The sequence below is a fragment of the Triturus cristatus genome, chromosome 6 (genome assembly GCF_964204655.1).
Source record: "Triturus cristatus chromosome 6, aTriCri1.1, whole genome shotgun sequence".
NCBI classification, from domain to species: domain Eukaryota; kingdom Metazoa; phylum Chordata; class Amphibia; order Caudata; family Salamandridae; genus Triturus; species Triturus cristatus.
In genome coordinates, this window is record NC_140589.1 from 1,058,228,897 (window position 1) to 1,058,247,908 (window position 19,012).

Here is a 19,012-nt window from a genome sequence, read left to right on the forward strand (position 1 = left end):
CTCCTGATATACGGGGTCACTGTCCACTACCACACAAGGCTATGGTCCTTACTGTACATCAGACATTTCCACAGCATCCCCTACTGACTTACCGGGTTGCTAAATCTGCACTACACATGTGCTCCGGCCTGATCTGTCTAGAATGACACACAACTCAATTTACGGTGGGCATACAGGGATCACTGATATTATCCTCAGCACAGGCTACTACCCGATCAGTGCGGAAGCCATTTCTTCACACCTTGCACAGGGAGTCCACTCAACAGGGCTCCCCAATGGACCTTGCGCTCTACTTGTCCTCACAGGACACACTGATCTTGGCAAGCAGACAGGCGCTGGTGGTCCAGGCTCTAGGGCAGGTGGTCTTGGATTCCCTGGGTGATGGCCCCTCACACAGCAGGGAGACCAACAGGCCTTGACCTCCAGACCTGGTCAGAGGCAGAAGTCTTGCAGAACTTCCCCTCCTCACACAGCCAGTCTGGTTTCATCACAGATGACAATTTTTGGGGTCTCAAACTCCTCTTCTTATAGTCTATTTACAGACACCAAGTGTGAGTTTGTGTCAGAGACTTTGACGCTTTATGTTGTGATTCCTCTGCTCCTTCTTCCTCTTCAAAAGCAGTCTGTAAAAGCAGGAGTGTCTCTGTGAGGGACGATGTGGGGAGGGAGGTGGTTCACCTAATACACCAACACAGGGACTCACTGATGAGGTAAAGAAGCGGACTTTATTGGCTCAATAAGCGTTCTTTGTTTTGATGTTCTGGATGAGGTCTGTTGCTCCAGGCGTCAGTGTCCGGTTTAAGGGTTCCTCTGTAGGGATCTTCTCTCCGTCCAGTTCTTCCGTAGGGACCGTCTCCTCCTCCTCCGTCCGTGACCCAGGGAAGAGATACAGAGGGACACAAAGGTGAGTAGGGTTGTAGGGACCAAGGGCGCTTTGAGGGGGGAAAGGGTTGTGAGGGATCACCGGGGCTACCACCAACTCTTGTGACTCCTGTAACTCAGGTGAAGTAAGGAGGTGAACGTAGGTAGAGAAGGCTGGAGGGGGTGAGCGTGGTTGACCCACAGAAAAAGAATCCTCAACACTCAGGCTCCCCGTACTCCCGTGACCTCCCTCACCCTCTTCACTTCGTCCCTCCCCGTACTTGTGACAGACTCAAGATACGATCACGTACCTTTCCCAGCCACGCTCCTCCAGGAACGTGGCGGGGCGAGTAGCGTATCCGTTGGCCTCCTGGCTCCATCGGCGCCGTCTCTCGGACTCCGCACTCTCCTTCAGTCGTCTCTCCTTCTCCACTGCTCACTCGTTCCTGCTCCGTCTCCTTCGCTCGGCTCTCCTCGCTTCCTCCGGCTTTCGCGTCCTTCTTCTCTTCCGGGTTCATTTTACCAGGTCCCGGGCTCTCCGATTGGATGACGTGGTCTGACGTGCAGACAGTCGGCTCCTCCCCACGGGTTTCTCTGGTGGAGTTAAAGGGCCCGTACCAGTCCTGTGGCCAAGGCGTAAAGGAACAATCAGGCATCCCCTCGGGTTGTGTGTCAGAAGCCGTGCCCCCAGTGGTGCCCCCGTGACAATTCCCTCCCCCTGGCGTGACCCGATCGGGGGAACAAGGGAACCGAGAAAGAAAGTCAGCGTTACCCTGATTCGCCCCTTTCCGATGTTGTACGTCTATCTGATAGGGTTGGAGGGCAAGGAACCAGCGGAGGACCCTGTCATTGTGACCGTGACTCCGTTGTAACCAGGTGAGGGGAGCATGGTCCGTGTAAAGGACAAAGGGTCTGCCTTCCAAATAGTACCGGAGTTTCTCAACCCCCCACTTAACCGCCAGGCACTCTTTTTCTATAGTGGAGTAAGCCTACTCCCTAGGAAACAATTTCCTACTGAGAAAAAGAATAGGGCGTTCGTGACCGTCGGGATCTTTCTGAGAGAGAACCGCCCCGATCCCAATACCCGAGGCGTCTGTCTGCAGGATAAAGGGTTTGTCGAAATCCGGGGTCACTAGTATAGGGGAGGTGGTAATAGCATCTTTCAGGGCTTGGAATGCAGAAGCTTCTTGATCGGAAGGGGCGTGTAGCCTGGGTGAGGTGTGTGTTTTTCGTAATAAGTCAGTGAGGGGGCCCGCTATGGTAGCGAACTGGGCTATGAACCGCCTATAATACCCCACCAACCCTAAGAACGCCCTCAAGTCTCTCTTGGTCTTTGGATAGGGAACGGACTGGATTGCGGCCACTTTTTCGGTTTGGGGAGCTATATGACCCTCCCCCAAGAGATACCCCAAATACCTCACTTTCTGAAAGGCCACTCGGGTTTTCTTGGCGTTGATGTGTAACCCGGACTGACGAAGGCTGTTCAGTACCTTCCCTAAGTGCTCCAGGTGCTCCTCCCAGGTCTTGCTATAGACCACAATGTCATCTAAATAAGCCCCTGAATAGGATAAGTGAGGGGCCAGAAGCACATCCATGGCCCGCTGAAAGGTCGCTGGGGCCCCATGCAACCCAAAGGGAAGAACTGTAAAGTGATAGTGGCCGGAAGGGGTGGAGAACGCAGTTTTTTCTTGATCCGCGGGGGCCAAAGGGATCTGCCAGTAACCCTTGGTGAGGTCGATAGTGGTGATGTATCGGGCCTCACCAAGGCGTTCTATAAGTTCATCCACCCGGGGAAGAGGATAGGCATCCTGCTTGGATACCTTGTTCACTGCGCGGAAGTCAATACAAAACCGGATGCTGCCATCCGGTTTGGGTACCAGCACCACGGGGGAACACCAGTTACTATGGGAGGGCACGATGACCCCCGATCCCAACATCCTGGACACTTCCTCCTGAAAGGCGGCTCGTCGAGCCTCAGGGATCCGGTACGGCTTTTGTTTCACCACCACCCCCGGAGGAGTAGGGATACAATGTTCGGCCAGTTGGGTCCTGCCTGGTTGATCAGAAAATACGTCTGAAAAGTCCATCAGCAGAGACCGTATTTCTCGGGATTGGGTGCACGTGAGATCGGGATTGACAGGTGTCTCTAGAGTGGTATGAGAGGGAGGGGTGACTATGGAGACCGTATGAACTCCTGAAGGAGGGGGTCCCAACCACTTCTTCAGTAAGTTGATGTGGAACATCTGGGTCCTCTTTCCCCTCAGTTGCAGAATGTATGTAGTTTTCCCTATCTTTCTTAGGACTTTGAATGGTCCTTGCCACTCCTTTTTTAATTTGTGGGTGGAGGAGGGTAAAAGTATCAGGGCCCAATCCCCTATATCCAACTCCCGCCACTTCGTACCTCGGTCATAGAAGGTTTTTTGTTTGACCTGTGCCGCCGTCAATTCCGTATGGGCCAATGTTCGCAACTTATGGAGACGGTTTTGTAACTGTTGTGTATAATCCAGTAGGGATTCGGCCTCTTGTAACCCCTCCCGTTCCCAACTGTCCTTGGTGATCTCGAGTAAGGTTCGGGGTTTACGCCCGAACAATAACTCAAAAGAGGAGGTCCCTAAACTGGATTGTTTCTGGCTACGGAGTACGAACAGGGCCAACGGGAGTAATTGGTCCCAGTGCCGGCCATCCCCAGACAGAAGCTTCTTCAAGGTAAGTTTAAGACTCCCGTTGTACCGTTCGACTAGTCCGTCTGTCTGGGGGTGGTACACAGAGGTGGTGATATGTTTAATGTGCAACTGGTCACAGACCTGCCTCATCAACCGGGACACAAAGGGAGTGCCTTGATCTGTGATAATCTCTCGTGGAAAGCCCATGTGGGAGAAGACTTCCACGAGTCCTTGTGCGATGGCAGTAGTTGTTGCGGCCCGAAGTGGGAACGCCTCCGGGTACCTAGTAGCATAGTCGATCAACACCAGTGCATACTGGTGACCCTTCGCGGATTTGGGGAGAGGCCCTATGAGGTCCATGCCGAGGCGGTCGAAGGGTGTCCCAATGATGGGTAAAGGATTTAACGGAACTGGAGGGGGAACATAGGGATTGCGCCTCTGGCAAATTTGGCACTCCTGGCAATATTTCTGTATCTGAGCATAGACCCCCGGCCAAAAGAAATGTTGTAGGATGGCCTGCCCCGTTTTTTCTGCTCCGGAATGCCCTGCTAAAAGATGAGCGTGCGCAAAAAAGAGGATTTGGTCCCTGAATCCAGCCGGAACCAACAGTTGGGGAACAGCGTCGGGTTTCGCTAGACGGTATAACAGTCCGTTTTTTTCTATGAATGCGGGATAGACACGAGTTCCAACATTCGGTTGATCTCGCGCTTTCTGCCAAGCGTGGGTGAGACTGGCATCGTTTAACTGGGCCAGTCGAAAGTGATTATCTCTCGCCCAAGGCTCAGGGGTGAGACACACATTATATTTCATGGGATTTATCGCAGCTTGCAAGAGGGGGGTAAAGGACGGGGAGTCAATCCCTATAATAAGTAGCTCAGGGAGTTCGTCCACCACCCCCACCACTACATCGGACTGTATATGATTGTTGATCTCTAGGGTGATCCTAGCCAATGGGTACTCCCTTACATCCCCATGTATACATCGTATGTGTACTGTCTTCCCAGATATGAGCCAAGAAGGGTCTACCAATTCCCGCTTTATGACAGAGTGTCTGCACCCCGAGTCAAGAAGAGCCCTTACCCTCCTGCCATTAAGAGTCACACTTACATAAAATATGGGGCCTGACTCCTGGGCAAATAGGACAGAGCGGGGTGCATAGCTGATGTCCATGGGTTCGTCGTCTTTCTCCCTTTTCTTACGACAGAATCGTGCTATATGGCCCCATTCTCCACAGTCATAACATTGGGGGGAGGTGTAAGGGGGATTCTCGGGACGGGGAAGACGGGGTCGGTTTCCCTCTGGAAGGGGTCGTGGGGTCTTTCTCTCAAGTCTCGCCGGCATTGGGGGACGGATGTGTTTCTCGGATTCTTTAAGGGGTGGTCGACCCTGGGCCCTGGAGTAAGCCGTCGCCATTTCTATGGCCTGTTCTAGGGTCAGACCGGCGTGTTGTCTTAACCACCGTTGAGTGGCATAGGGGAGCGCCTCCAAGAATTGTTCCAAATAGATTTTATTCATGACCTCATTCATATTGCCTTCATGAGGTTTGAGCCAGAGATCCGCAGCTCCCTTTAACTTAAAGAACAAGGTTTTCGGCAGATCACCCGTGGCTCCTCGCTCTTGTCTGAACTTCAGGCGGTGTGTCTCGTCGTCCACGCCTAATCGATCCAGCACATATTGTTTCAGTGCAGCATAGGTGGTTGTCCCATCTGGATTGATTGTCTGATAAGCTGCTTGGGCTTCTCCCGTGAGGAGGGGCGCGAGGTAAAAGGGCCAGCGTTCAGCCGGCCAGGCGCTGGCCCTCGCGGCACGTTCAAAATTCAAGAAGAACGCCAAAGGATCATCTCCAGGTACGTATTTCTGAAGAGGAACCACGGTTCCAGGGGGGTTGCTTGCTCTACCCTGTCCCAGTGTGATCAGGAGTTGGGCATGTCCCTCTGCTAGTTTGATCAGGCTGTTTGCTTGGTTTTGTATCGCAGATGTAAAGACGGCACGGTCCGCCTCCGCCTGACTGGACGACTTCTCTACCGCCCATTCGAGCTTTGCCTGTCCCTCCTTCATCTGATGTACGATGGCCTCCATCCTGTTTCGGATGCTGATTCTCCAAGACTCCTATCTGGCTCGCCACTTGTGAGGGACGATGTGGGGAGGGAGGTGGTTCACCTAATACACCAACACAGGGACTCACTGATGAGGTAAAGAAGCGGACTTTATTGGCTCAATAAGCGTTCTTTGTTTTGATGTTCTGGATGAGGTCTGTTGCTCCAGGTGTCCGGTTTAAGGGTTCCTCTGTAGGGATCTTCTCTCCGTCCAGTTCTTCCGTAGGGACCGTCTCCTCCTCCTCCGTCCGTGACCCAGGGAAGAGATACAGAGGGACACAAAGGTGAGTAGGGTTGTAGGGACCAAGGGCGCTTTGAGGGGGGAAAGGGTTGTGAGGGATCACCGGGGCTACCACCAACTCTTGTGACTCCTGTAACTCAGGTGAAGTAAGGAGGTGAACGTAGGTAGAGAAGGCTGGAGGGGGTGAGCGTGGTTGACCCACAGAAAAAGAATCCTCAACACTCAGGCTCCCCGTACTCCCGTGACCTCCCTCACCCTCTTCACTTCGTCCCTCCCCGTACTTGTGACAGACTCAAGATACGATCACGTACCTTTCCCAGCCACGCTCCTCCAGGAACGTGGCGGGGCGAGTAGCGTATCCGTTGGCCTCCTGGCTCCGTCGGCGCCGTCTCTCGGACTCCGCACTCTCCTTCAGTCGTCTCTCCTTCTCCACTGCTCACTCGTTCCTGCTCCGTCTCCTTCGCTCGGCTCTCCTCGCTTCCTCCGGCTTTCGCGTCCTTCTTCTCTTCCGGGTTCGTTTTACCAGGTCCCGGGCTCTCCGATTGGATGACGTGGTCTGACGTGCAGACAGTCGGCTCCTCCCCACGGGTTTCTCTGGTGGAGTTAAAGGGCCCGTACCAGTCCTGTGGCCAAGGCGTAAAGGAACAATCAGGCATCCCCTCGGGTTGTGTGTCAGAAGCCGTGCCCCCAGTGGTGCCCCCGTGACAGTCTCCAAAGCTGATAGTCCCACAACACTGGCCAAGGAAGTGACTACAGTTCACAACTGGATGCCAGCCACAGTGACATGTGCATCAAAAGGTTAAACAAGGGCCCCTAGCCTCATTTTTATGATTCTGTTATGAGCCCCAACTCCTTCCTGAGATGTGCTCCAGCTCCTTCCTTGTGACCTTTCACTGAATCAAAGAACACCCTTTGAAGTGTACATGGGAAGACTAGCTCTCCTGTCCCCAGTGTGTGTCCCACCCTGCTTACAGACATGCAACAATACACAAATCTGTCGGGGGATCTCTCGCCCTCCGTGTTTCAACATGCAGACCTCGGTCTCCCAAAATGGAGCACAGGGCCCTCGGTGTATTGTACCATCCTCAGGCACAAATCCACCCAGTTCATGTATACAGCACACAAGCACTGCATAGTACTGTAAACTCCATGCACTGTACCACTCATAGGCACAAATAGATTCAGTATATGTACTTAACATGCACACACTGCCCAGTACTGTAACTTTTATGTACTTTACCACTCATAGGCACACATACATCAAGTACTTGCATTTATCCTGCATGCTCTGCTCAGCACAACATCCTTCAGGTACTGCATCACTTACAGGCACATATACACCTAGCACATGCATTCACTAGGCTTGCACTGCTCTGTATAGCAGTCTCCATGTATTTGTACCCTTCACAGACACACATAAACCCAGTGCAGATATACCACTTCTGCCTGCTCAGCACTTCACACCAAACTGAAGTAGGCCATGGGTGAGTTAAGCACTTAGTAGCAGAACTTTTAAAATGAATGAGCCTGTAGGCCTCACTCCAATGACACAGGTTACAATGGACCTGCTCACTCCTACTGATCACTACACGGTATGCTGCCACCAACACACTTGTGGTGCTTAACTCCTGGTGAAGGCAGTAGCCTTTCACCACTACTAAGGAAGGACTTTGGTGCCCCTTCTGCTCCAACAAGACCACAATCCGTGAGATAGGCCTAGGTCATGGCACACAAGCATATTAAGTGTTTGCCTATGACAACAAAAATCAGCAATAGGGACCCAGACATCAATACAGTTGGGCACTTAGGGCAGGGGTGCATACCTATTACCATTTAGTGGATTTTACTGTCCCAACAGACATCAGTAAAAGTATTTCGAGCTCACCACATATTAGTTCAATATAGGTCTGACGGTTTAACAAAGGGAGAACATAAATGATAACATATGTGACAAAACCTCACCCAAACCAGGGAAGCTATAACTAGGTGACTGTACAACCAGTGAACATTAGTACTCTAGAATGCTTACAAGATTTGGACCCAGCTGATGAAGCATACAACACTAACTAGGCGAGCATTCATCCTATATGTGTACATTAATGTATGGCAATTGCATAAGAGATTTGCCTTTTTCCTCCAAGAGGTGTGCACGTCTTATATGTTTGCTTATATTTGTTCATGGAAATCATGCAACAGTCTTTAAATGCTCCTCACTAATTATTGTGTGTTGTATCTGTCTTGCATGTGTGAGAGAGTTGTGTGATGTTCTTTTTCCCACCTGTCTCTATTATATGTAATAGGGAAAGTTGCACTGCTGCTCCCAAGTTGCATCTTTATTAAGTTGTGAAGCTTGCAGTGCTTAACTTGTGCCGGTGTTTGCCGGTGCTCGGCACTGGTAATTATTTCTAAATCCCGGCACTTATTTATGACAGTCCACAACATGATGGACCTACCTGGTTTTGGACTGAGGTCATAAATAAGAAAAACTTGTTCAATACAATTTACAAAAATAATAAAAGTGCGGAGCAAAGCCAGTTTGAGGTGACGTGACAATACCTCAGGCTCTGACACTTTTACAAAATAAGCACTGAAACCAGCACATTTAATACATTTAGGGCCTCATGTAGGTAGCGAAATACCGGTCGGTAACGGCCGATTTTCGGGAAATATGCCTTTACCGACCGGTATACAGACAAGTGAGATGTAGGAGTCCAAAAACCACTTTTCGGTAAATATGAGGCGGTAAATACCGATTCATAGTTACCGAATTCTAAAATACCGATTCATATTTACCGAATACAGAATTAACGAATCGGTAAACATGAAGTGGTAAATATGAAGTGGTAAAAATTTAAAATGACATGTAGGAGCAGTCGGTAATTAAGAAATCCATTGAAATCGGTAATTAAGAGTCGGTAATTAACACGGACTAAAAGCAGGTGGTAACCATCAACAATGGATAAAAGCAAACCCAAAATTCAACAGCGTGGACAACATGGCCGCTATGTACGTCATTGCAAGGCGCCTACGTCTACAGGCAGCAGGACTGAGGGTGTGGCGACGGGAGGAACAAATCTACAGACAGGGCATCACACTATTCCAGCTGACTGATGCAGAGATACATGAGAGGTACAGGCTACACCCCGAAACCATCATGGACTTAATCAGGGACCTACACCCACTCCTGGACCAGCCAGTTAGAAGGGCGCACGCCATACCCCCACATGTGCAGGTGCTCTGCAGCCTACATCTGTTGGCATCCGGCAGTTATCAGGTGGTGATAGCTGCGGTGGGTGGGGTATCCCAAAGTTGCCTGTCCCGTTTCTTCAGGAAGTTCCTGGATGCCATGATGCAGAGAATGCACCACTACATAAGCTTCCCGAACTCACAGGCTGCACTGCAGAAAACAAAAACTGACTTTTATCACATGGCACAGTTCCCCCATGTCCTCGGCTGTATTGATGGTACCCACATCCCAATCTGTCCACCAGCAGATACAGAGCACATCTACAGGAACAGGAAGTCCACCCACTCCATCAACGTGCAGGTGATCTGTGATGCAGGGAACATCATCACAGATATTGTTGCAAAGTTTCCTGGGAGCACCCACGACTCTTACATCTTCCAGAATAGTGGGATTTACACACGACTGAGTGCCGGAGAATTCGGAGAGGGATACCTGCTAGGTAAGTAACAGTGACGCCCCTTGAAACATGCAAACATAGTGTATAGAGGCATGTTACTGATGGTTCCCTTTCACCCATCCAGGCGACAGTGCATATGCATGCCGGTCATTCATCCTCACTCCCTACCTACACCCAGCTACCCAGAGTGAGAGACGATACAACGTGGCACACAAAACAACACGCAATGTGGTGGAGCGCACGTTTGGACTACTGAAGAGCAGGTTCCGCTGCCTGCACAAGAGCGGAGGCGCACGCCAGTACAAACCCATCACCTGCTGCAAGATCATTGCCACTTGTGCAATGCTGCACAACCTTGCCACGAAAAAAGGGACAGATGTGGAACTAACATATTTTGAGGACAACGAGGATGAGTCAGGCCAGCCAGAGGGCAACGCAGCTAGAGTGCCAACTGCAATCGATGGGAGAGAGAGACGGGCAGAGATCACATCCAACTATTTCTGAGTAAGTAAGGGGACACAGCGAGTTGTGAGCAGTCATGACGTAGTTTAATGTGGCACCACGCCATGAACACATGATCAGGCCAATCTGGCAATATATCATCTATACAAGGAGTATGTCCAGGGTTACGTCACCCATTGTGAAGTGGCTAGGCAGGGCGACATCAATGTTTGCGCATACGCGCTGCAGTGGTGGATTGCACGGCCTGTGCATCCTCACTAGAGCCAACCCCAAGCCGCCTGCTGCTCCTGCGTGTTTCTGGGACGGGGGGTGTGATGCTGCTGGTGGTGTCGATGCTCTCCGCAGGATCCCCTGCAGCAGTTGTCGACGCCTGACTCGTCAATAGCACCCCTAGTGCACTTGTCACCTGCACCATCCCCCGAGACAGGTCGCTGCAGCACTGTGTTAGGCCCTCCTGCATCGTCACAGAGCGCCGGCACAGTAGGGAAGTGGCAGTTGCCAGACGGTTGAGTGCCCTGCTGGTAGTGTCCCTTCTCTGGCGTTCCGGGCGCCGTGCTTCGATGTCAGCATCTAATTTGCTGCACAACTGCTGGATAGACTGGGACATGTCCCGAATGCCCGCAGCCATGCCGCCAATGTTTGTGTCCATGTTGACTATGCTTGTCTTCATCACCCGCATGTGCCTCTGGACTGACATGACTGCCTTTGATTGCAGGCGCTGTTGCTTTAACATTTGGCCCTCGAGCCCCAAGAAGACACCATGGCCGTCAGTGGGTGCTGGTGGACTCTGGACACGCGACCTGCGGCGCCCTCTTGTTTCCGTCTGTGCTGCCTGTGAGGTGTGGGGCACAGTGGCATGGCTCCCTTCCTGGGGCCCGGTGCGGTCTTCAGGGCCCATGCTGTCGTCTGACGAGGTGTCCAAGGCTCGTAGCCTGGCTGCTGGACGCCTCCTCTGTCTCACGCATGCAAGCGGAGATGTGGCCGGTGAATCGAACATGAGTGGCGAGGCTGGCTCTGGTGGTGGTGATGCTGGCTCACGGTGAGGTGATGCTGGCTCTGTGTGCGGCGATGCTGGCTGTGTTGGTGGTGCGGCTGCCAGTGGGCCTGCTCCCCGGTCTGTACTTGTGCTGGCTGGAGGTGTTTGATGTTGCCGTGGTGCCGTCTCTCCTGCAGCATGCCCTGTCCTGCATGATGTCACATCTGTGGACAGAAATACAACATTGGCTCAGTGTCCCCGAAGGGCTGCATTGCAAGCGGCACAATAAATAATTTCACATTCCAACATGTCCCCTGTCTCCTTGTGCCTCGAGTGCGTGACATGCCGTGTTGCCCTGTAACATTTACGTCATGGTTAGTGTTGCCCTGACTACATCTCCCGAAATGCATTGCCTGTCTGCACTGACACGTGTGGACTGCAGTGTGATTCTCGTTTCACATTTGGGGGATGTGGGATGGGGTAGGGGGGGATACATTGCTGTGCTTTCGTCTTACCTTGGTGTGTTGCGGCTCTGGCAGAGCTGTCGGCGTCCCCAAGACCCACGACGCTCTCTTGCTCGATTGTGGCCGCCACCAGCTCCTCCAGTTCGGTGAGGGCAGTTGCCCTGTTGGTTCCACCTCCGGTCTGGCTGGCCTCCTTCTGGATGTCGCCCATCTTCCTCTTGGTTACAATCCTCAGGTCATACCAGCGCTTTTTGAGGACCTCAATGTCCCTGTGGGTCACTCCCACAGCATTGACCTGCGCCTGGATGGCCAGCCATATGTTGCGCTTTTCCACCTCAGGCACTTGCAGGGATTGCCTGCCGAACAGCTTCTGGTGCTGCTTCACGACCTCCTCCACCAGCACCTGGAGTTCCTTGGGGCTAAATTTCAGCTTCCTCCTCCTTTCCCCTCCGTCTTTCTGTGTTCTCTGGCTGGACATGCTGTTTGTTTACCCGCTCGCACATGCAACTGCTCCCTGCCTCTCCTCTGCACTCCAAGCCTCTCCAGGGTCGGCTAATTATGTCCACCTGCCTGGGTGTGGCCACTTCGGCTAATTGAGTACACCTGCCTGGGTGTGGGCAGTTCCAGGTTGGGTGGGCTGTCGTTGCACTGGATTCGCTGTTTCGTCAAGTCATGTGATTTTCTTTACCGACTCCGTACATACCGAATCGGTATTTTCCGAATCGGTAACTACCACCTCGGTATTTTGCGATTCGGTAACTTCCACCTCGGTATTTTCCGATTCGGTAAATACCACCTCGGTATTTTCCGAATCGGTAAATACCACCTCGGTATTTACCGATTCGGTGAATTCCGATTCGTGATTACCGAATGTTACCGAATCGGTAACTGTTACCGAATTTTTACCTACATATAACTTACCGATTCTAATTTACCGATTCGGTACGGCTCGGTATTTTAGAACCGGTAAAATTTATTTACCTACATGAGGCCCTTAGTTCCTGGGGCAATGCATCTAAATCAGATACAGTTAGCAGCAAATCACACAAAAACTGAAGGACTTTTGTTGACCAGTTTTGACTCCCTTAAAATTTGCACTCCTGGATCGGATAATGGCAAATAGTTTGATTGTGGAGCCATAACGTAAAAGGTGAATGAGCACAGGCTTGTCTTTCTCCTTTTTCAGGATCTTCTGAATGAGATAGCAATTAACTGCTTTTTATTGAAACAACACCCATATGCTAGGCATCTCAGTCACTGCAATAGTTGTCTCCAAAGTTCATGGGCCTGATTCACAATAGCAATCGGAGACAAAAGTCTAACTTTATGACTTTTGGTATTCACAGAGGTCATTTATGAGTCATATTTTTACGTCCGCAGTCGGGCCGGAATCTCCGGCTTCAGACGTACTTTCTGCAACCAGGCCGTTCTCTTCGCACCCGGGCCGTACTCTCCGGCTCGAGATGTACTCTCCGGCTCTGGCCAGATGAAGTGTCATCAATGGGCCAGAGTGCAATTTTTACAAAAAGAAACATTAGGAACGTGTGATAAATGGTAGAGGAGGTCATGAAAATCTGTTTGGGCAGGGGAAAGGGTGTTGCCAGACACTACATCGTATCCCCAAAAAGTTTGCTATTTTGCATCATGGTACTTGCAGTCCACAATTTGCGCTCCATTCAGTGTTGACTGCAGTGCCAATGCTACAGTCAACACTAAGGGTACTCCAGTTAGTGTTGACTGTAGGATTCTGTAGTGTACTTTCCTCCATTTCAATTGGTTGCAGCCTGTTAGCCCTTCTGTGTCTCTCTTAACAGTTTCCAGTGGCCTAGCTACTCATTCCATCTGCGTTGCTAGTTGGAACTTTTTTCTTTTGCAGCAGCATACCGTTTACTGTTTACACAATGGGGAAAAGGAAAGTGATTGAGGGAGAGTTGGGAGGCGCACAGAGGAAAAAAATCCAAAAAGAGTACTCGGAACTCAAGTCCCACGGTAGGGATTGCAGGGAGGAGCGTTATGGATCACATTGATTGACAATATACTGTCAGACTCTGAGGTTTCTTGCACCCTCTGTTGACATCAATGTCACCAATCCCAATGCCTCACACATACATACCCCTCCAAAATCTACCAACCAATATCGGGCGCATAACAAGCTTATTCCAAAAGGTAGCCAATAGGAAACAGACATTGAAAGCTACCAAGGAGCCTCCCACTATCCCACCTAGTGTTATCAGTACTCAACCTGTGACCACAGCTGACTTTCCATGTAGTAATAGATTTTCACCTCTTACAGGCCAATCAGTATTATACGATATGGCTACCATCAGCGGGGTCCAGGTAGTCACAGAGGACACAGAGGTTAGCAGGCTAGATATGATCTCTCAGTCTAGGGGCAGAGGGATGGAGGGTTCTGAAATATTACTTTCCAACCTACACCTGCATAGGGAAATCCTTGCCCTAAGGGAAACAATTGGGGCCGTGATTGGTCTTATCTCTAAGTTGCTTGCCAGAATAGAAGGATGGAGTAGCCTTGCGATATCATCTCCTGTAGACTCAATGAGAGTAGTAATGAACCTGAACTCTAATTACCTCCCATTACACCCCCCTCCACCAACACACAATGCCCTGACAACTACCCCTGTATCTATAGGCCATCGTGACACAGGTCACGGGTGCACACCACTCACAAGGGCCAAATGACAAGAAGGAGACAGGGAGAAAACGGAGGGAACTACATTACATATGATGACACCGGGCCGTACTCTCAGGCTCCAGATGTACTCTCGGGCTCGGGCCAGATGAAGTGTCATCAATGGGACAGAGTGCAATTTTTACAAAAAGAAACATTAGTAATGTGTGATAAATGGTAGAGGAGTTAAGAAAATCCGTTTTGGGGAGGGGAAACGGTGTTGCCGGACACTACATCGTATCCCAAAAAGGTTTTCTATTTTGCATCATGGTACATGCAGTCCACAATTTATGCTCCATTAAATGTTGACTGTAGTGCCAATGCTACAGCCAACACTAAGGGTACTCTAGTTAGTGTTGACTGTAGTGTTCTGTAGTGTGCTTTCCTCCATTTCAATTCATTGTAGCCTGTTATCAGTTTCCCGTGGCCTAAATACTCATTCCATCTGCGTTGCTTGTTGGAACTTTTTCTTTTGCAGCTGCATACCGTTTACTGTTTACACTATGGGGAAAAGGAAAGTGATTGAGGGAGGGTTGGGAGGTGCACAGAGAAAAAAATCCCAAAAGTGAACTTGGAACTCAAGGCCTGCGTTAGGGAGTGTTGGGAGGGTGTAATGGATCGCATTGACAATATACTGTCAGACTATGAGGGGCTTCTTGCACCACCTGTTGACACCAGTGCCACCAATCCCAATGCCTCACACATACATACCCGACCAAATCTACCAACCAATATCAGGCACATACCGAGCTTATTCCAAAAGGTAGCCAATAGGAAACAGTCATTGAAAGCTACCAAGAAATCTCCCGCTATCCCACCTAGTGACATCAGTACCCAACCTGTGACCACAGCTGACTTTCTATGTAGTAATAGATTTTCACCTCTTACAGACCAATCGGTATTATTCGATAGAGCAACCATCAGCGGGGTCCAGGTAGTCACGGAGGACACAGAGGCTAGCAGGCAGATATAGTCTCGCAGTCCTGGGGCAGAGGGAGGGAGAGTTTTGAAATATCACTTTCCAATCTAGACCTGCATAGAGAAATCCTTGCCCTAAGGGAAACAATCAGGTCCGTGACTGATCTTATCTCTAATTTGTTTGCCAGAACAGAAGGATGGAGTAGCCTTGTGATATTATCTCCTGTAGATCCAGTGAGGGTAGTAATGAACCTGAACTCTAATTACCTCCCATTACACCCCCCTCAACAGACACGCAATGCCCTGACAACTACCCCTGTATCTATAGGCCATCGTGACACAGGCTCCCGGTGCACACCACTCACAAGGGCCAAACAACAAGAATGAGATAGGGAAAAAATGGAGGAAACTACATCACACTTGATTGCATCAGCGCAAGGAAAAACTTTTCCCATTAAAGGATGTGGTGAGGTACTCCCATCCTTTAGGCCCCGCCAATCTCACACAGTCATCATCGGCATACCATCTACACGATTAATGTACTCAAGGCTGATCAACATGCCAAACACAAAAATCACGAGGCTATCAAGAATAAAGCCATGCATTAGATTAGGCACGTAACGGGGTGCAGATCTGTGATAAGAGACGATATCCCGAGAGCAAGAAGATGCGTCCTTACTAACAGCACCGTAGAAGTAGTAAACCTTATAATTGCAGATGGAAGTCTACTGCATGATTTAATCGCTCTAGAAGCCAGAACCTGTCCCCCATCTACCACAAATATCCAACTAAAGCTGTACATCCCCAGTCTTGCTGTACAACCTATGTCCACTTTGAAGCCGCTAAGGGGATCCTCATCTTCATCCCTATGCGAGATTATCTGACTACAATCAGAGTCCTCATGTGAACATATAACTCCCAAGCCTGGCCCTAACATTGCTTGTCCCTCCTCTGAGGGGATACCCCTAGAAATTGAGCCAACAACTACCATCAAACACTCTCACTCCACCTTACAGAGGTTTTTAGGCATGGGAGATGACCATCAGGCTGAAGACAAAATTACACGCAATTACACCATACCCCCGGCTGCTGAAACCCATACTCCATCTCCTCATCGGGATCTACTACAGTCCACAGACCTGAGGCAGCTTAAAATTGCTTCAGGGAATGTGGCTGGAATTAGGGCCAAACTATGCCTAACTCAATGGGTTGAGATCATTAACTCACATGATATCTGCGTTCTGCAGGAAACCTGGAGCTTGACCCCTATCTACATCCCAGGGTTCGTGTCACTCCATAAATCGGCAGCTCCATCTAAACAAGGCCACCCCTCAGGAGGGTTGTTAACCTTGATTAGTAGCGCACTTAACTGCAACACTAAAGAGCTCTCCACTGACAAACCAATCATCCTTGGGGTTAGGCTAAGGGGCAATACAGGCAAGAGTGTAGATATTTACAATGTTTATGCAAGGAGTGACAGAGGGGGCAGATCTCCAACGATACTAGCCCTAAATGAGATGTTGGATTCAAGGCAAGCTATCCACCCCCTAATCTTAGGTGGCGACTTCAATGTAACATTTGAGCCCCTAGACAGGGAAGACATTCAAGAGGCCAATGAAGAGGAATATACCCCCCTAACTAGGGACCCCTCTTCAGATCTGAGAGAAGAAATATGTAATCTGGTCTATACAGCTGAATCCAATGACCACATTTCTAAACAAGAGGCACAATTTCTAACCACCAGTGCAGGGATCATACCCTATTTTTATACCCTACCAAAAACCCACAAAAATAGGACCCCGCCTCCTGGGCGTCCTATAGTATCCGGGATAGGCTCTCTTCCAGAGCCTCTCTCACGGTATTGTGATGAATTTTTAAAACCTTTGGTTCAGGGTACTTCTACCTATCTGAAGGATACCAAAAATCTTCTGGCCCTAATTCAGACACTGAATGTGGATAATGACAATACCATTCTGGTCTCAATGGATATCGAGAGCCTCTATACGAGCATACCCCAAGATGAAACCATAAGGGTCCTCACTGAGGTTCTCGGTGCAGCGGAATGGGATTACACCACTCCCAGATCTTTTGTCATTGAATGTGCTACACTGGCATTGAAAAGGATTTTTTTTTAATACAATGGTGATTTATTTCTGCAAACCACAGGTACATCTATGGGCAGCGTTTTTGCCCCGAGTGTAGCGGGGTTATATGTTTTTGACTTTGAAAGCAAATACATTTTAAATGCCAATAACCCCTTTGGACAACATCTATCCCTGTGGCGCAGATACATCGACGATGTATTCATTATATGGCAGGGCCCAGAAAATCGCCTTCTAGATTTTTTTCCATTGGATCAACACTTGTGATAGACACCTTAAATTCACTCACTCTTACCATCATACAGAGATGATTTTTCTCGACCTGGTGATTACAAAAACTAATGGGTCTCTGATGACACGTACCCACTACAAACCTACAGCCAAAAACAATCTATTGCTCTTTTCGAGCTTTCATCCTCGCACATTACGCGAGAACTTACCATATGGCCAATATTTGCGCCTTAGACGCAATTGTAGTGAGGTAACTGATTTCCGCCAACAGTCAGAGGATCTGACTGAGAAATTAAAAAATCGAGGCTATCCCAAGAGAATCCTCACTAAAAGCTGTAAGAGAGCCCGGAATCAACCAAGGGAGGCTCTTTTGGAGGAAACAGTGAAAACTGATATGAGTATTCCTTTGACATGTGTCACTACTTACAATACGGCCTCTAATGCTGTCACCAATTCAATACGAAAGAACTGGCGTATTTTGGTGAGTAATAATAGACAATGGGCAAAACCTTTATTTTCCTTCAAGAAGGCTAGAAGCATAAAAGATGCCCTAGTACACACACGCCCTAAGAAGATGATTACACAAGGCGAACAGACACTTTACAATGCCTGGGGCCTCCCTAAAGTAATGGGACACTTCCCATGTGGGTCATGCAGCGTTTGCCACCTAACGAAAGCTAGTAAGACCTTAAATCTAGAGACCGACAAAGTGTGGACACAGAGACAACACACGAATTGCAACACTCAGAACGTGATCTACCTTATTACCTGCCCATGCGGGTTACGGTATATAGGGATGACCACCAGAAAAATCAAGCAACGAGTGTGTGAACATCGGAGCAATATAAGGTGTAAGCGTAACACCACCAAGCTCACAGAACATTTTCTCCTCTTGAACCATACTATTGAAGATCTATCGTGGACAATTATAGAACATCTACAAGGAGGGAATAATATAGCCCAGAGACTCTTTGAAAAGGAGCAACGATGGGTATACCGTCTGACCACTCATGTATCTGGTCTTAATGACAATATACCCTGGAACAGTGTGCTGTAATATTGCCTTTACTGACTCTTTACCTGGCTTCCCTCGAATCCAAAAAGGGTAGAAAGTTCCCTGTGTTTTTCTCACCAACTGCCATTGATTAAGCCCCTTGTATGCCAATAGCGGTGTTACTGTATCAGTTTGCCCACAAGGGTCTAAATAACAATTTTAAGCAGTTTTCAACACGGATGTTATGAAAAGTAACCCCCCATTTCAATGGAACTTAATATGCTCCATCGCCGACAGGAAGTTCAATCATGCGGGATCCAGTCCCTGTTTGTGGTCTGTTTTCTGCGCGATGTTTTTTCTGCGCGATGCCTTTTCCTACTGTGAGGTTCTTGTAATACCATGTTATGATTTGCCCCTCATTATTTGTAACGTAGAAAGCAACGGTCTAGTTCCTAAATGAGTTTCCCGTTGCCTCTCTTATGATTGGCTGTAAGGACGTTGCGTGACGTGAAACGTCATTCCGGGTTTTCCGTCCTTAGCAGCAATCAATATCCGACCTGTGTGGCTACCCATTGGTTCTCCCAGGCATTTATACCATTGCTCTGACCAATAGTGGCACCGACGGAATCCAAGTTGAAGGGAACGTTAGGTTGTACGGCGGGAGCTGCGCT